This window comes from Pseudonaja textilis, chromosome Z (genome assembly GCF_049901715.1).
Source record: "Pseudonaja textilis isolate UNSWEBS1 chromosome Z, rPseTex1.2, whole genome shotgun sequence".
NCBI classification, from domain to species: Eukaryota; Metazoa; Chordata; class Lepidosauria; order Squamata; family Elapidae; genus Pseudonaja; species Pseudonaja textilis.
Genome location: NC_142008.1, coordinates 91,900,050 through 91,919,396, shown reverse-complemented (window position 1 = coordinate 91,919,396; position 19,347 = coordinate 91,900,050). Strand labels below are relative to the sequence as shown.

Sequence of the window (19,347 nt, the reverse complement as noted above, 5' to 3'; positions counted from 1 at the left end):
GGGTGGTTTATGAGGTATAAATTTAATGAGCTGAATATTCCATTTATCCCAATATTTTGTACTCCAGTTCGTACCAAATCAATACATCTTCAAGGGCACCAGACTGGGGAAAGTCTCAGGCAGAATGTCAGACAGAAGTATTTCCCAGCCCTGTTACGTGATCCTTTTGACTAGAGGTTCCAAGATCTACTCCTTTACCACAGAGCTAAAGCCTTTCTTCTAAAAATAGATGCATATTGTAACTTGTAGCCATTAACAGCACTTAGATCAGGGGAACACAGGCCCATTCATAGCTATGCTGGAGTGATAAATTTAAGAGCGAAATTCAAGATGAAATTAATAACATCTTTAGACCTTTCGGATTAAAAAAGAACAGCAGACATGAAAAGAGGGATGAGTCTCTGAGTCAACGGGGACCATAGGATAGGATAAGATTTTAAGTCTTTGTCCCTGCAGATTTTTGCTATTGGTAATGGGAGAGAACTTGAGTTTTAATCAGGACTATAATAGGAAGAGAGGTTGCACGCACCTGCTTATAAGTAGTCCTTGACTTACAACCATAAGTAAGCCCAGGATTATGGTCGCAAGTTGTTCCAATTGTTAAACAGATCATTCTATGACCGATGCAACTTTGTAACGTTTTTATGGTGGTTGTTAAGTGAACCCATGGTCATTAAGTGAACCCATTGTCTGCAGTGGGCATGTTATATATTGCTTAAGAGAAAAATAACCAAACCATCTTAGCTTAGCACAATGTGTCAATGCAGTTATTCTATATTTCCTTCTTTAACAGATTTCCTTTAGGGAAAAAGGAATGAAAATGCCCAGATCCCTATAAAAGTCCAGATGGGGCAATGCACAATGAAGAACATTCAAGTTCAAGGGTATGCTGAGCCTTAAGTGGTTTATTTGGTTTTGGCTTAGCATGTGTTCAAAACATAGTCACTGTGGCTTATCAACAAGCTGTAGCTCAGGACAATTTTGAGTTACTCGAATTGTCTTGTATTATATTTTGCCCTAGAAAGAAGCCAAAGTATCTTGTTCCAGATTTAAATTAATGATTATTTTTCCTGCTGCTTTCGAAATAGGGTTTGATCTTGGAGTATTAACTGAGATTATTTTATTATGTTATATAGTGTTGCATAGGCTGTCTCAAAGTGACTGATTAAATCCAGTAAATAAGTAATTTTAGATAAACAAATTACTAAGTAATGCAATACATCAATAATTCTTCTACTTCTTGTGCCATATCTGTCATCGAACATTGGCAATAATGTTGGTGATCCTATTTTTATCAACAGCCGTACAAAAAAGTGCTGTGGAGTTTTGTCCAAACCAGTCCCCTTAGAATTAGCAATGCAAAAGCTGCTTGACTTCCAAGGAAGACCCTCTATCCCCGAAAATCAGCCAGCAGAGAAGTACAGCTATCAACACTTGTGCCACGCAGAGAAAAGGTCATTCAGCCCAATCTGCTGCAGCACTGTTTCCTGATATTGCACCCAGAGCAACAAAGGGAAGTAGTAACAGAAGCAGCACCCAGGAAAAGAGATCAGTTCTTTTCCACTATCACTCCTTTCTTCCTCCCATTTTCTCTACCACCCCAACAAGCAGTGACAATAAAAATAAGATTCCCCCCCCCAAGTTTTTTAATTTATATTTAGTTTTTTTTTTCTTTTGGCAGAGAGGCAAGAGAAACCACCGCTTGATGTTTTTGACAATTGAAAAAGGAAATTCGAATAGGGAGATGAAAAAGGGGAGAGAACTGAATTCCTCATCAGACACACAGAAAATGCAAGGATACATAACTATTTTACACAGTACAACACACTTATTAATTGCATCCTTTCGGACAATGGCCCCCAATCTTTCCGACTCTGTGGTGATAGGAGAGAGGATGGTTTACATGTGTGCCTGCTGCTGGCACAAAAAGAGCTTCACGTACTGGTGTGTGTGTGTGTGTATTTGCCCACCGCTCATGAGGCCCAATTCCCAACAGGCTCTGACCTGGTACTGGGCCACAGACTGGGGGTTGGGGATCCCTGCTTTAGGTGATATTGGAACCTCACTTTCCTAATTAAAAGTGCTACTGCTTTAGTTCCAAATTTTGAAAAATAGGAAATCTTACCGATTATGAAGAGGAGAGATAGGTGCATAAACGGGCTTCAATAACAAGCTTCATCTACAGAAATCTACAGGAAATACAAAGATATGTCCCATGGCATTACAAAACAGAACAGGTTGGATTTCTTTATTGCAAAGGTTAAGATCAGAGGTGCATCGTATCTCCCTGGCTAGAAATTATAGCCTCTGAATGTGGAAGGAACCAAAAGGTAATCGCAGTGATCTCAACTGTTCCCAGCAAAGTGTTGTGTCATCCTTTTGATTAATTGAATGGAGTAAGGCTGTTTTGTGAGCCAATTTGGCACCAGATTTTTCTCCATCTCGGCCTGTGGTTAATATCATTTCAGATCTAACTCTGGTTTGGACAAAATTCAAAATATCAGAAACACCTAATTAGGATTCCTCATCAAGATGTTTTTCTTATCTAGCCATAGGAAACTTGCAATTTAGTATACGATGCAGCAAGCTTCAGGTATTTTACAGCCAATAAAAATATATAGTATAATGTGTCTTATTTCCAGTCATACTACATAAAATCACATGTTTTTTTCTTTCTCCAGCCCTACTTTTGGGTTCCCAAGCAAAATTTGGCTATTCCAAAATAACAATGAGATCAAATTGCTTATTTGAGCATTTAGCCAAACAGGAAGTCCTCAACTTACGACAATTTATTTAGTGGCCATTCAAAGTTATATTAGTGCTGAATAAAAGTGATTTATAGCCACTCCATACACTTATGAGTGTTGCAGTGTCCCACAATCACATGATTAATATTTGGGCATTTGGCAAATATACTGGTATATATTTATGATGGATGATCAACTTATTTTCCAAAGCACCAAAGGCAAGACAAGAAACAAATTAAAGAGAAATTTCCTAACAAGTGAGGACAATTAACCAGTGGAACAGCTTGGCTTCAGAAGTTCTAGGTTCAGCACTGGAGGTTTTTAAGAAACCTTTCATAGCCTTTCTGAAATTGTATAGAATTGCAAGGGGTTGGACAAGAAGACCCCTTCCAGCTCTATTCTGATCCTGATTGGATCTGATTGGATCTTTCATAAGGGTATTAGCAAAATATCAAACATTGGATATTCCAGCATGAAACTCTATTTGATATTTACAATGCAGGTAGTCCTTGACTTACAATCACAGTTGGGATTAAAGCTTTCATTGTTAACAAAGCAATTAAATGAGATGTGTCCAATTTTAAAACTTTTTTGCTGTGGCCATTAAGTGAATTACATGGTTGCTAAGCAAATTTGGTTTCTCATGTTGACTTTGCTTGTTGGAAACTGGCTGGGAAAGTCTCAAATGACAATCACATGACTGTGGGATACTGCAATCGAAGTTTTGATCCCAACTGTGATTGTAAGTCAAGGACGACTTGCATTGTAAACACCAAATAGAGTTTTATGCTGGGACATCCAATACTTGATATCCAATCATTACCTTTTACTAATACACATATGAAAGTCTCATTACCAGATAATCCACAATTTTTAAGATGCACATTAAACTATCATACTAGATGTAAGCCAATGGAAACATACAGGGTTTGCAAAACTAATTCCTGTACTATAGTTAGATCTAATATGATGCCACAGGTCATATTGGAGTTAAAGAAAAACATTTTACCCCTACAATTTGAAACAATGAGTTGTAAACTAAAATCCTATACGTCATCTGAATGCTAATGGGGGGAGGAGCGTTCAGCTTTCTACATTCTGTGTAATGAGTTGCTCTCACTAATTGTAATGTTTTCATTTTTTCCAAATGATTCTTTTAACAGACATTATCTATCCAGTCAACACGAAAAGACTGAGATGCTAGCTAAAAGGGAGAATTAATCAACGAAGTACAGCCCACTGTGATAACTGGCATAGAATCTACTGGTAAGCAGTTTATTCATTAGCGTTAGACTTGATTTTTATGAAATGAAAATAAACTTACCGCTTCCCTCTCCTTGCTTCAACTCTAGTTTTCAAAACCAAATTAAATAAACTGATATTTGACTTCCAGTCTATCCATGACCATGTGTCCTACCTTTGACCCACATGAGCTTCAACTATCTGTGTCAGACTCAGACCCTGCTGTCACAAAACTAAGCCCCAGGCCTAATATATAGATAATATAGCCATAAGTAAACAAGGCTACCACAAAATAGAATCAGGGTTCAAAGAGCCTTTCTAGTTCTTATTAATTGATTATTGCATACCACAGAGCCTTCAGATAGACCACATGCAACTATTTCTGAATACGGCATCCAACTTCCAATACTTTTAAATACTTACAAGATGCAAATATGAAAATGCCTAAACGTTGCTCTTCCCTACTGAGACCATATTTGATTTTTAAGTTATTATAATATCAAGCTGGTCAGAAATTTCATTTTTAAACACAGAGATGTATAACACCTAACTAACCTTGATTAATCTGGAAAAATTGGGCTGAAATTACTTAGTACGTGAATGGGGAAACCCAAGATTTCAAGTAGACTTGAAAAAAACAAACAAACAAATCAAAAGTCCCAGAAGATAGGAGTGAACCACTTTTATACTAATACCAAGAGAGTTACATGAACATATCCTGAAATCACTAAGAATCAAAGTAAAGCTTGATTTGAAGACTCATTACTGACAGAACAGTACACATGCAACCCGAAAAAAATAAGTTCCTGCCACCTTAAAGTCCAAAATCATGCATTTAAACTAGCAGCAATTCATTCTATATCCACGACACAATCATAGCTATAAGCAACTTTCTTTCTTCACTATCAAGTTGTCCCTTGTAGGTTGAAAATTTCCCTTTCCCATTTAGGGAATTAAGAAGGGAGAAACAGGCAAGGAGTACTTAATTTTTTATTATTATTATCTGTGGCTCTCAGGCTGCTTTTTTGCTTAAAAAGCAAACAATTGCTTTTCCCCTCCTCGTAAATATGTGTCAAAAACATCTGATTTAAAAGATATAGAAGATGATGAACACCCATGTTCCATAGCTCAAATTGTCAATATTCCAAACTACTTTTTTCTTTGTATCTCCATTAGATATGTGGGTATGGGTATGTAACACATAGTTTGACATTGTCCTTATTAAATATTTATACTTTTAATCAGCTCAAATATTTAGTTGATTTTTTAAAAAATGACCACATCCCACAATTACAGGTAGTCCTTGATTTAAAGTAGTTCATTTAACAACAATGAAGTTACAACATCACTGAAAAAGGTGATTTATGACCATTTTTCACATTTACAAATGTTGCAGCATCCTCATTGTTACATGATCAAACTTCAGAGGCTTGGCAACTGACTCATATTTAGGATGGTTGCACCAGAGTCATGTGATCACCTTTTGCCACCTCTGATAAACAAAGCTAATCAGAAAATCAGATTCACTTAACAACTGGGTTAGTAACTAACAACTACAAGATTCACTTAACAACTATGGGCAAGGAAAGTCATTAAACTGGGCAAAACTTACTTAACAAATGTCTCATTGATCAACAGAAATTTTGGGCTCAATTGTGGTTGTAAGTTGAGGACTACCAATATAGGCATAGGCTATATATATAACTCAAAATCTTGGGCACCAGGAATGTATTTCATGATGTATGGAAGCCAAGGACTTGTTTTTTTGCTTTACTCCATATACCCGTATAGGTGCTTGGCAACCAGCTCACCTTTGGAGCCCTTTGCACCTCACGTTGACAATTTTCAATGTACTTTGCTGGTTTCTGATGCTTACTTCTGGTTTCCAACAAAAAATGCTCAAGAAATAAAACGGATTCATTTAACAACTGTGGCACTTACTTCATGACTACAGCAAAAAAATGCCAAAAAAAAATCAGGTCCATTCATGTCATATTTCAGCTTAAGAATGCAATGACTTATGACTGTAAATTTGGGCCCAATTACAGTCACAGGTCAAGGATTACTTTTATTTTATTATTTATTTATTTATTTTGTTATTTATTTATTTTATTATTTATTTGTGTATTTAGCTGCCCATCTCACCATGAGGCAACTTTGGACAGCTTACATTACAACATTAAAAATATTAATTTGTTGCAGCATAGCAAATTAATGGCTAACAAAAAACATCTATTCAAGAGCTGGTTAATATATATTAATATCTATAAAAACCCACATGATGCTCTCGAGGGCATGTAAGAAGAACAAGCATTACCCCTAAGGAATGCCATCTATATAAAATAAGATGTAAGAAATGTGTAGACAAAAGTGCTCCTTCAAGTAGCCCAGCACCTCGCCAAATTGGTACAAAAGAATCTAAATTCTAGCCTTCCCCCTTCTGATGATATTAGTGCATCACCATACTTGCTTGGTTTAAACACATACACACACAACACACACACACACACACACACACACACACAAACAAGGTTTGCCTTTATGCCATACATCTATCCCTTTGGGTTGCTTTTCATCTTGTATATCCGAGTGTGTAGTAGGAAAGGATAACACTGCCCTTCTGTCCTTAGATATGCCTGCATTATAAAGTCTTCGCTAGCACCATTTCAAACTATTTTTAAAAAGGTATAAATTTGCATATTTTCATCTGGATATATTTTCATGTATATACATACATAGACACAATGGCCCTCATATTTGAAATGCATTTTTCTCCTACTACAAACATTTTTTTTTTTTTTTTAAAAAGGAAATCTCCTCCTTTTCACTTGATACCTTTTTATTGTTGTTTTACTTTTGTTGCTCATTTATGGATTTAGCAGACAGACATCTCTTTTGTATCCATCAAGTCACTCAGAATACTGAAGAAGAGAGTCCTAAGTTGTTCAATTAAATCTTTATTAAGATCACAGACCAGCAAAAAGAAAATGGGACACAAACGATTAATAATTTTTAAACAGCAGAATACCAACAGCAGTATACCAACAAAAATTATACAAGGTCCCTCTCTATTTATTTACTACTACTGAACATCTAAAATACACTATTTAATCCTATGTATATATGCAATATGTGTACATACACATTACATGGTATAATGTGTATAGGCACACAAAAAGATACATTAGATACTATATATACTGCATGTGTACATACACACACACACATACACACACACACACCTCTTCTAAAACTATATACCTTCAACCCCACACACCCAAACTCTACTTTCTGCCATACATTTAATATACCTTCTGTTCTAATGATATTACACGGATTTTCCATAACTGTTAGAGCCAGGAGATGTCATGGGCATTGCCAGGAAATTATGGACAAGAAGGTGGCAGTGGGCAACCAAAAGTGCATGGCTATACAACCACCTTCCCCCTCACCTTAATGAAGCCTCAGCATACTAGCAGAAGCACTGGCAACACATAGTACCCGTTCACGTCAGCTGGAGAACACGCAGGTGCAACAGAAAGAGAGTGAACCAGACCCAGACGTTTCCCAGCTCCCCTCAGCCCAGAAACACCAATCTCACACTCTCCCCTCTCTGCTAGCAGCCGCCACTTGTCCCTCTCCCTCCCCGCTGCCAGGTGATCCCTTGTTCTCTGCCCCTGCCATTCTAGAGGGTGGGGGGACAGCTGGAAGGCCAGGCATTCCCACAACCTGACCGAGCGGGTGGGAGAGGGGTGATCTGGGCAGTGTAACCTAGCAGCCCCTGGCCGCCCCAATCTGCTGGCAGTTGGGGCAGGCAAGTCCAGGCGGGACAAGATGCGGGCTGTAGGAGTGGCCCAACAGCAGCGGCTCAACCTAGTTCATCTTCGTCTCTGCCACCAGTTGCAGCAGGAAGGGCAGGCAGGGATTGGGGTCGCGGCCAACTGGGAAAGCCAAAATGCTGCCCAGCCTGGAGCTGTCGGCGAGAGCGGGGGCAAGCAAGGCAGGGCCTGCAAGGGAAGCTTTAAGTTCCCAGCCCTTTCTTTCTAAAACTGTCCAAAAGAGGGAGGGGAGGGAGGCTCCCATTCGGTCCCTTTGTCCCTATACATGACAACTTACCAGGCAAGCAGCGAAGGTAGGCAAGTGGGGAAGGAACCAGAGAGCAGCTGGGGCAAAGGCACCGCATGGTAGACTAGGGTCAAAGGCAGGCAAGCGGGGAAGGATCCAGAGGGCATCTGGGGCGCAGGTGCTGCATGGTAGGCCAGGTGTGAAGGCAGGCAAGTGGAAAAGAAGCCGGAAAGCAGCTGGGGGCCGGGCACCATGTGGTAGGCCAGGGTCGAAGGCAGGCAGCGGGGAAGGATCTGGAGGGCATCTGGGGCACAGGTGCTGCATGGTAGGCTAGGGGTGAAGGCAGGCAAGCGGGGAAGGATCCCTGGCCTACCACACAGCACCCGCATCCCAATTTTCTCTTCTAAAAATCAGTGTCATGTACCTATTGAATATGTTCAAAACAAAATGGGGTTCATTTTCCTATGTATCCTTACACACCATGGCATTTTCCACACATGCTGATGCTTTCCTCTTATGTAGTGATGAATGTCCCACAAATGTGCAATGTGATTTCCCATATATTAATGATTAACATAATTAACATAATTCAGAATTAAGGTTCTGGCTTCTTTCTAAAATAGCATGCAAACTTCCAGTATAATTCTGAGTATGAATATTTCTTCTTTCAATAATTAAACACTGTCATTCTATCCTGACAAATTTCTAGGACTCTCGTTGCCAACTAATGGGCCGGGGACCACTGGTGGTCCATGAGAAAATTTTGGTGGTCTGCAGAGAAAAGTCACCTCAAAGCACCCCCCAAAGCAATTAATCCAGGCTATGCAGGAACACAAGGCTTGAGTCGCTTGCATTGTGAACAACATGAGGTAGTGAGGGGAGGGGGAAAGGGCAGAGGGGGAACTTGCCACACGTGCCTGGCCTGGCCACTGGGCTGCTTCTTTCCGCTTCTTTCTACTGCTTTTGGCTGCACACAAGAAAAGCAGCTAAAGTCCTTCTTTCTCTCCCCAAAACTCTGTCATAAATGAGTCTTTGGGACCCCGCAAGGCCTCCTGTTTCAAGAGGCTATGCTGGCAAAGACTCATTTCTGGTGGAGTTTGGGGGGAGAGAAAGAAAGACTTCTGCTGCTTTCCTTGCGTGAAGCCAAAAGTCTGTCTGTCTCTCTCTCTCTCTCTCCCCCTGAGAATGGAGCTGGAGATGGTATCCTGCGATCCCAAATAAAGAATGATCGATTGGTAAGAAAACAAAGTGGGGGATTTTCCTGCAGATTTTTTGGGGGGATTTTCCCAGGGTATCTGGTCCGCGGGATTTAAAATTTTGAGTTTGGTAGTCCCTGAGGTCCAAAAGGTTGGTGACCTCTGTTCTAGGATTAATATTATACCACATTGTGAGCTGTTTATAATGAGAAAGGTCAGCAGATAAGGTACCCCAATGAATAGTGAATGTTAAACCTGTGTGCTATGCACCCTACCTGTCCTCTAACTAAAATTCTAAAGATAATAGGGAGTATTGCTCCATCAACAAGATAAATGTACAATATGTTCAAGTTATTTTATATTATATACAAAATGTTCAGTTATTTTCTATATGTGATATGAAGATTCCATATATAGTCTCGGGCAGCTAAATATCTCAGGAAATCTAGATCACTGATCCAAAAAAATACGAATTCGATGCATTACAAAAAGTGAGCCTAGACATTACCAAAAAAGTATTTGAAAGGGAAAACCAAGTCCAGGTAGCTATAGCAGATGAACTGAACTCCAGAAAATAGGCAGTTTTCCTAGTTTCAAGTATTTTGCCTAGGATGCAGGTCCTTCTAGGTGCTAAATGGTGATCAGTTATTTACAATAAAGGTAGCTTATTTATCCTGTTTTGATTCCTTGTTCCTTCCAGATTCCTTGGTAAATTTAGGAATGGCTACTATCACAGCATGTGTATTAGTGCCATATGAGGCAAATTTCCATACTGTGAAGAAGCCTGAATTAAATTCTAATGCAGAAATGGAATAATTATTCCCACCAAGTCTGATAAGCCTCAAAAGAACCTGGAGTTCAAACCATCATCTCAGCCAGCATAGCCACTGTGCTTACTAGTAAGGGGAGTTGCAGTCACAGCTCTACAGATGGGGCAAATTGGAAAAGAGTTCTAGAGAAAGCACTCCTGTGGTTAAATAGGAAGGAGGTAGGCCCAAGATTGAACAAATGAGGGTTGAGAGAGTAAATAGAATAGAATAGAATTCTTAAAAACCCCAAATAAAAATGAAATTAATGCAGGATAGTAGGCATTGAGGTGGCTTCAGACTCCCAGATTGGGAATTATATTATCATGCCGCGGCGTTAACATGGATAAGGGAGTGGATTCATTTGAAAAATAAAAGAATTTTAACATTAGAAGGCCATGATTTGCAGACAGGATGCATGCCTTTATCTGGGAGAAAAAAAGCAAAACACACTCATATTTTCACAGACATCAAATTAGGGATGCACTTATACAGATCTGGGGGAAAATCAAGAAAAAATATTACATTAAAATACACGGCTGGCTAGACAATACTATATACTTGGCCTAGACAAAATGGTAAGATACAGTGAACTATTAGACAAACAAGGGAAGCTGAAAACAAAACAAAAATTGAGAGAGCAAGGAATAAATACAGATTGGTAGCCATATTTACAATTGCAGAGGAGATATAAGAAAAAGACTTAGAAGAATATGGCATTGATAGGGAACAACAACAATTAGATAAAATTCTACTAGGATCAGAAGAAAAATTTATAATGAAAATGTATAATTATTTGTTAAGATTCGATAGAGAAGAAGAAATAGTAAAAGGATCTGGGATAGTCTGGGCAAGGAACTTTGGGTATAATATTCAACTAGAAGATTGGGAAAAAATTGCAGACAAAAAATTATAAATTAACAATGTCTGCTGCATACAAGGAAAACTTCTATAAAATGTTTTATTGTTGGCATTTAGCACAGGCAAGATTGGCAAAGATATACCCAAATATGAATCTAGAATACTGCGAGTGCAAACAAAAATATGTTACCTACTTTCATATGTGGTGGCTGTACCTTAAAGCGAGGAAATACTGGGTAAAAATAAAATTTGGCTACAGGAAATTATAGGTCTTCAAACTTAAGGTTTTTGAACTTAAACCTGAAACGTTTTTATTAGGAATAATTAGAGGAGAACTTAATGAAAAAACCAAATATATTATAGTGCATATAGTGACAGGACAAGAATTGCTTTTGCACAAAATTAGAAATTGGACAGTACCCCAGTATGGTAATAAAGTAAGTGTTGGTTTGTGCAGAGATGGTTAAACTTACATTGGAATTGCAAAATAGAGAGGAATCGGAATACCATACTGTCTGGGATAAATAGTATAGCTGATTAGACAATACAAATAAGAACTAAAAGTAGAAATGTATGTAGATATACATGAAATGGTCAGTATCACAGTGTTGTAAAAATGTACAAGAGACTTGTCATTGTGAAAAAAATACAATAAAATTATTTTTAAAAAAAGAATAGAAATTCTTTATTGGCCAAGTGTGATTGGACACACAAGAAATTTGTCTTTAGTGCATATGCTCTCAGTGTACATAAGAAAAAATAAAATACATCAAGAATCATAAGATACAAATGTGACAATCTTCACCCAACACAGCTTTTCTCCTTGAACATTCATTCCGGTGGTGTTCCTGTACGACTCTAACCTCCTTGGAAGCATCCTCAGACTAAACATTCGTTTTTCCTGCCTCTCAAATAATGTCTATCCCTCACCTCCCTCACCCCACCCCGCACCTCCTTTTTTCTTCCTCTGTGATGGAAACAACCATTTAAATCAAACTACAGCGACAGAGGCTTTCCACGTGCGTTTCAGCTGACATATCTCCGCCCATGTACCACACTCACACGCACTAACCCACACACAGCCACCGTTCATGCCAGCAATAGTGAACTCTGCCCCACTTCCAGAAGACAGAGCATGCAAGAAAGCTCTCAGAAGGACACAAGATTTGAAAAGAAGGCAGCAGCCTGGGGCAGGACCAAGCCTCAGCTGAGGTTGCTTATACTATGTTTGTACAGAACTGTACATGGCCTTAATACAGGCTAGGCCACAGCAGTGGGAGGGGGGTTGAGAGGGGAGCTAGACCACTTGACTTGCATCTAATCAAGGAGTTCTCCCCAGATCAGCTCCTTGATGGCTCCTTCCAACAGTTTGGTCTTTCCTGAACATTGCAGAAATCAGATGTATTTTCCCCAAAACCATGATGAGGGGCTTGCCCGCACAAAGTCAGCATTTTGCCTAGTCAAAACAGGCAGAAATCAAAAGAACCAAGGCAACAAACACAGTAAACTAATCTGAATTGTCTCTAAACCATACAATCTAAAGAAACACAACCCAGAATTCATGATTACCACATTTGGCAAAATGGCTAGGAGTAAGTCGTTTGTGCAAAACAAATTTCACTCCTGACATGAATTCATCAGGTTATTTTAGGAAACATCATATTCTCTTTTCCCTCATCTGCAATATAATATTTACCCATCTAACGGGACTGTTGTAAAGATTTACTGAGTTATAGAAATGACACACTCTTAATAACAGAAACTGTCATCTAGGTTCAAAGTACTTTTATTAGGATCTACTCCATCAACATTTGTTTAAAAGGATTATGTTTCCTAACAATACAGTATTTCAAGTGCTATACACTTCTCAACATTGAACATAAAAATAAAGAGGAAATATCTCTGATATTGGAGTGAGTTTTTAAATACTTAATGCCTCACTTCATTTCTAGACATCAGTTTTTCTATATATTTTTTAAAGAGAGAAAAAAATCCAATATACATTATAAAGATAGTATATATATGGATTTCTTAAACTCTTTGACATAGCAGTTTCCTTAGTTAAAGACTGTGAAGAACCCAGGAGTAATATTCAAATATCAAATACTTTACATACAAACATACATTCTTTTTCTTTATTGAACAATTTGCAAAACACTTTGACCCTGAATCCCACCTGACAATGGCTACATACAATGCAAATCCAATTTTAATAAATACTGGTAGGTTAGAAAGATAGTCATGGAAAGCTTCTGGTTTATTTTTATTCCTTTTTTAAATTGTCTGAATATTGCATCTCAATCAACTGATGAGAGATTCAGCTGGTTAAACTAGAACTAAATCATACAAAGTACAGACAAATGATGCTCTCCTGTTCATAATTATATTGAACTACACTTGTGATCCTTAACTCTAAAATAAATCATGAGTTTAAAGTCATTTAATATCATAAGAGAAATCACGATTTTACTGATTGGCATACTCCCACCTATGTCTATCAGCATAGCAGATGATGTCACAAAAAAATCACCATGTTTGAATTCTGCTAATAATTTTCATTATTGCATCAATTAAAATTGAAATAATATATTAATTGAAAAAGCATACATTATAGGAAATGGCTTTATTAGCAACCATATACTATACTCTTATTCATCAATTGTGAGACACTTTTTTTTTTTTGGCTAGGTCTGCCTGCTCCTAAAATTTCCTCATGTATGGGGAAAAGTTACCATATCTGGATCAACAACTTGAAAACCAACTGGCCTCAATTTCAGATACCACAGGATGGTGCTATTGCCAATGGCTGTCTGCCCCCACAGACTCTTCGGGAAGACTCTTCTATTACATTAGTAAAACTCTGGTTGGTCTTTAATAAAAGGTTAAAGTTTCTTCTGAAGCAGACAACAGGATGATTTAAGGGAGAAATCATTAGATTTTGATATACAAGAATAAAAATCAAATGATGTATTTCAATTGGTCCTGGTCAAGTTATTACCTTTTAGTCTTGTCCTCCATAAGGCTATTTGCCTTTTCTTAAGCAGATATGGAAACTGTCCATTAATGATATCGGGATTATGTGGAAAGCACATACACACACACACACACACACACACACACACACACACAGAATATTATCAAATAGAGCACTTCTGCAAGCAAAAAACCCAATCACCATAACATGCTCGTATGCGCTCACTGCATCAATCTGAGGTAAATATGAACAATGGATAAGTTCAAAACAGTAGAGAGTAATAATAATGTATAAAAGCATATAAAAACATTTAACAAGAAAATTAACCCAGAAGCCAGTGACATCAAGTAGAAACTGATGTGGGACATCTCAGAGCAATGGGAACAATTATAATATAATAAGAAATTTTACAAATGTAAGTGTGAAAAGAAAAGCTGAGTCTGTAATAGTTTCTGTAGTTTTTATTGTACTCTCTGTAGTACCTGAAGCTTCAACCACAGTCAATATGGAGTGGAGGTCCTGAAAAAAAGCATTTCAGGGTCACCCTAGCCAAAGGTCAACCCAGGTGAGATGAAGAGGACAGTATGGCACTGATATATAAAAACTATGCTAGAACACTTCAAGTATACCATGGCTCAGCCACTTCAGCCAAGCACTCAACTATTAATTTTTACAGGTAGGGAAACCTGTTTGGTTGTTGTTGCAAAGCTACCAGGAAAAACCACATTATGTATCACCTACTACAATTTAATCCCCATGCAAGCACTTCTAGAAGCCTTAAATGGGATCTATTAAATACTGCCCAAATCTAGTTGCAGCAGGGCAAAGCACCCACCCATCTTTGAAATGTATGAGACCTTCCCCCCCCCTCCCCATCTCAAAAACAAGTTTATAACTGCTCTCCAAGACAAGCTTAACTTACATATGAACCATAATCAAAACAAAATGTTACGTCTACTAACACAGATCACTGGGTGAGTTGGGGGGAAGAGCAACATCCCTTGGCCAAGTAACCACAACTGATTCTGAATATCTTGTTTTAAAGTAAAGGGCACCAATTTTGGGGTTGTGGTATTTCTTCCGTTTATGTGAAATTTAAAAGCTATTTCTCTCTCTTTCATAACAGCTGCTAAAACTATACATTCCCATTTTGTTGCCAAGTTCCAGTTGTTTCAGATGGTTGTCCTTAATCTGATGCCTGCCAAATTTCCCAGACTATAGTTCCTATAATCTATAGACATCATAGCTTGATCTCCAAAGCCAATTTAAGGGGAGGAACATTTTAGAACAATGCAATTTGGTCATAAGCTAATTTTGTTCTCCAGAAGGTGATAACTACTTAAGAGTGAGTGAGTGTGAGTGAATGTGTGTGTGTGTGAGAGAGAGAGAGACAGACAGGCAGGCAGAGAGTGTGAGAGAGAGCACAGAGAGAGAGAGAGAAAAACCAAGAATTTCACACACAAGTTTCAAATCTAGCAAGAGTGTTTTTACATACTACAGCGAGATTAATTAAATTGCTCTTGTGCACATTTTGAATGTATACATTAATATTGCTAGTTGGTAGAAGATTCAGATATTGTTAATATGGTACACATAGAAGGTTTACCTTCAGTCTAAGTAGTGCGAAGATCTGCATTCATATTACACACGTATGGGGTAGATGCACAGCAATAAGAATACCTCATGGTTGCCTTACCTTTTTGCCTTGTTCACAAAAGTCGCTCTTCTAATATAAGAAAAAAAAAAAATTCTGGTTTTAATTCCCTGCCTTGACTTCTAAATAAGTCATACTCTTGGCCTGCACTAACCTCTTTACTTGCTTATTGCCACTGCAAGCTGTTTTAGGGTGGGCAAAGCTGAGGTCATTTCCAGATCATGACCTCTGCTCTTCTAAGGGCAACCACTATCCACTTAATGCTTGTAACTTCCTTCAAAGTCTTTTATAGATTTAAAAAAAAAAACTTTGCTAGTATTACATTCCCTTTTAATGATATTAAAAGGCAACCTTAATATATATTTTTTCATTCTCCCACATTTCTATATGCAGGATAAAAGAGGAAAGGAAAGCGACAATTAATACTACATAAAGCAGCAATTAAAAAAAACTTGCAAAGGGAGATCTGGATGTGAAGCCAGCGTAATTGCCATGGGATGATGAAGTGGCAAATAAAGATATGACAAAATCTTCCTACTTAGTAGAAAAATTAACTAGAACTATCCATGCCCAATGAAAAACCCCATAAATATGCCTTTAGTCTTGTTCCAGGTTGGAAGTTGACTTCTTTACCAGAAAGAAATTTTCCCCACATTTGCCGCCAAATTGTTACATTCCAGTTGGATATTGCTTTTTAAAAAAAAAACAATCAATAATATATGAATGTCAGAAGTGGTTGAAAGACATCTGCTGGTATCTGGTTGAAAAGATACCTGCCTAATTACCTTTTGATGATCCACGCAAGGGGTGATCTCTGGACTGGTCTTTAAAGGGAAAAATAGCTATCTTTCCTTCCCCTACAACCCCCAACCATCAACCTGCACCATAAGCAAACTGATGTATACCCATTTTCTCCCTCACAAAGCAGGGGAGGAAAGAAAGCTGGGAAAGCAGCAACACTGACAAAACTGGAGGCAGGGCGGCACAAGGCCCTTCCTTTCAAGACACATGCAAAAACTTGCATGCTGACTGGGACCAACATGGACATAAACTGAGATATAATTTAGATTTATTATCAATCTCTGCTCAGCTTTCTCTTTCAATTTTAAATAAAATTGAGAGCTACGCAGAAGCATTTGCAGACATCTCAAAGCTTCTGATTTTTAAACATTGACATGCATTAAATGCTCAGGATTAATCCGCCACTCTAACCATGTTCCCCTACAGACAGATGTCTCTCTGACAGCACAGTCGCCCCTCAGAATCCCCCTTTCTTTAAGAACAGGATCCCTGCTGCATGGGTTCCTTTTCAACACAAAGTCCCCCTTCCACCACCCCCTCAAGCCAAAAGGGGGACACTTCACTCACCCTGAGCCCTTCCCCTATTTAAAAAAAATGGAATAGGAAAGTTAAATCTAGCTCTACCAGAAAATGGGCCTTGCTGCCAACATTAAAAACGCAATCCCCCCTACAGCCCCCCTAGACTTGTGACCACCAGCCACATGCCAAACGTCCTTATTTTTAAAGAAAATATTTACCTATATTTCCCCCTTTAAACACAAATAGAAAAAAATACCCTCCTTTTTTCTAACTCTTCTACCCCCCCCATCAATGCAAATGTCAAAACTAATTTCCTATTTTCAGCCTTTGCAAACAATCTTTGCATTTAAAAACAACAATATGCAAAAACAGAGATACCTTCCTGAGATTAGTACCAGAGATGCAAACAGTAAGAAATCAAATTCATGCAAGAAGGAAAAAAAGTGGGGAATTAACCCTGCCACCATCTCTTGCGAGGAGGGGGTTAGTGTTAGTAAGCAAATTCTTAATTTGGGGTGTTAAAAATAAATTTGATTTTGAGATCATCACTTCTGAACAAACCAATTTTTAGCCTCCCCCCCCCCCCAAATTATCAGAAATCCCAAATCAGCACCGATCTCCAGAAAGTGCAATAAATAAACAAGCGTCTCTCTTTGGAAAGAAAAGTGTCTCCCTTTTTCTCATTTCTGCCTCTCCTTAAAGTCTTCCCTCTTTCCCTCCCTTGCTGAAAAGAGAAGGGAGTACGTACGTATGTATGTATGTATGTATGTATGTATGTATGTATGTATGTATGTATGTATGTGGAGAGAGAGAGCGTGAGCCAAACGGGAGGGAGAAACATTAAATGATGAGATTAAAGGGGGGGAGAGGAGACGAGGTTTCACTCCACAAGATTCCACAAGCGAAAAATCCCTATATGGGAAAAGAGGGGGGCGCATCTTTTTCCCACCACCCCTGCCTAATCTCTTCTAGATTTGCAACGTTGGCAGTGACAGGAACAGCTGCGAGGGGACGGGGAGTGCAGGGTGGAGACAGCTGGAAGAGGGTGGGGGGCCGAGAAGGGAAGACATATTGGGGTTCACAAGCGTATACGAAGCTTTCCCTTAAGAAGCGCAGAGATCCGCAATTCGCTCCTTTCACCCCCGTAACCTACCTCTGGCGAGGAGGCGGCGGCGGCGGCGGCTGCTCTCCGTCTTCTTCTTTCTCCCCCCGCCCCCCCTTCTTTGCAAGCAGGAAGCTGGCGTCCTGCCCCCCCCTCCCCTCGCAAGCTGGAGTTTCCCCGCGCGCTCCTTCGCTGCAGCCCCAAGGGAGGGGATCGGTAGAGAAGACGGCCAAGAGGGGTTTGTAAGATCCGGGCTCGGGCAGCAGCGGCGCTCGCCTGGTGCGTTTGTGTCACTAGAGCTGGGGAAATGGACTCGAGAGCCGAAGGGAAGGAGGCCGGCCTGGCTCCTCCTCCTCCTCCCCCTCTCCCCATCCCTCCCCACCGCCACCGCGGCCGCCTTGGCTAACGCCTGCACCCTGCAGGCCGAGGACGCGCTGTGCCAGAACGGCCGCCGCGCGCACAGCGATTTTCCTCCTGCAAAGGAAAGGAGGGAGGAGGTTCGATCCCCAGCAAAACACCGCGCCTTCCACGGTTCTTCGCAGCCCCCGTGCACATTTTTCTCTGCGTTACAGAGGCATATATGAAAAAGTGGAAATTCGCATCATGTTCGAACAGCGAAGAGCTTATCCGAGCGTTCTGTCCATGTACGCTTTCTCGGAAACCTATGTCCCGATTTCTTCAACTAGGCTTATTTCCAAATAAGGGTACATTCTACTCCAATCCTAGCAATAATTTGTTTCGAGCAATCTTTAAAAAAAAAATACACCTTATGTGTATATGAATAAATCTAGAGTTCCCTGTCAGCGTGGCCAAATTCTACCCCCAGCTGGAAAGACTTTTACAGCTTGTGCAACCAAGAAGAATCAAACAGATAAAGTGTTTACGCCAGTGATTACCCAGCTGCATGCCAAGTTCTGCCTGTCATACAGTTGAAAAAGCGCACGAGCCTAAGAGGAAATAAACGAAACACAACACTCACTACTGTACTTAGGAAAGTATGCTCTTCTTACCATAGGGCAGACGTCAACAACCTTTGTAAGAGGGGACTACTTACCCTCCAGACGTTTTAAGAGGAGCAAAACTGTAGTGGGTGGAGCAAATATGAAGTAGGCAGAGCTATACCACACACGTGGCTAGAGCTGGGATTTTCAGTATAATTTATATACTATACTGGACTTTTTTTTTAATCTTGAAAGCATTTCACATAGCTTTATAATTTTTGCCATATTAATATTAGCATTTAGTAATAGTAATTTTGACTGGGTTTATGCCACACTTTAAACTGGATTTTTTTTTTATTAAAGCCACAGTTGAATATCTTCACACATAATTAAGCCTGAAGCAAACAAAACAGTATTGAAATACATAATTAAGCCGTAA

The 19,347-nt window shown here is 39.3% G+C and overlaps 1 protein-coding gene across 6 annotated transcripts in view; it reads right to left on the bottom strand.

Annotated features, from left to right (window-relative positions):
* The window catches only part of THRA (thyroid hormone receptor alpha), a 164,388-nt gene extending 145,333 nt beyond the window's left edge, over window positions 1-19,055 (bottom strand). The window contains exons 1-3 of one of the 6 annotated variants that reach the window (XM_087917844.1): window positions 18,019-18,289; window positions 15,588-15,617; window positions 2,126-2,189 (exon numbers count right to left, since the gene is read on the bottom strand). The gene's annotated coding sequence lies outside the window, so the exon portion shown is untranslated. The other 5 variants (XM_087917843.1, XM_026717500.2, XM_087917846.1 and 2 more) reach the window with 5 other exon arrangements.
* Window positions 19,056-19,347: the final 292 nt, after the last annotated feature.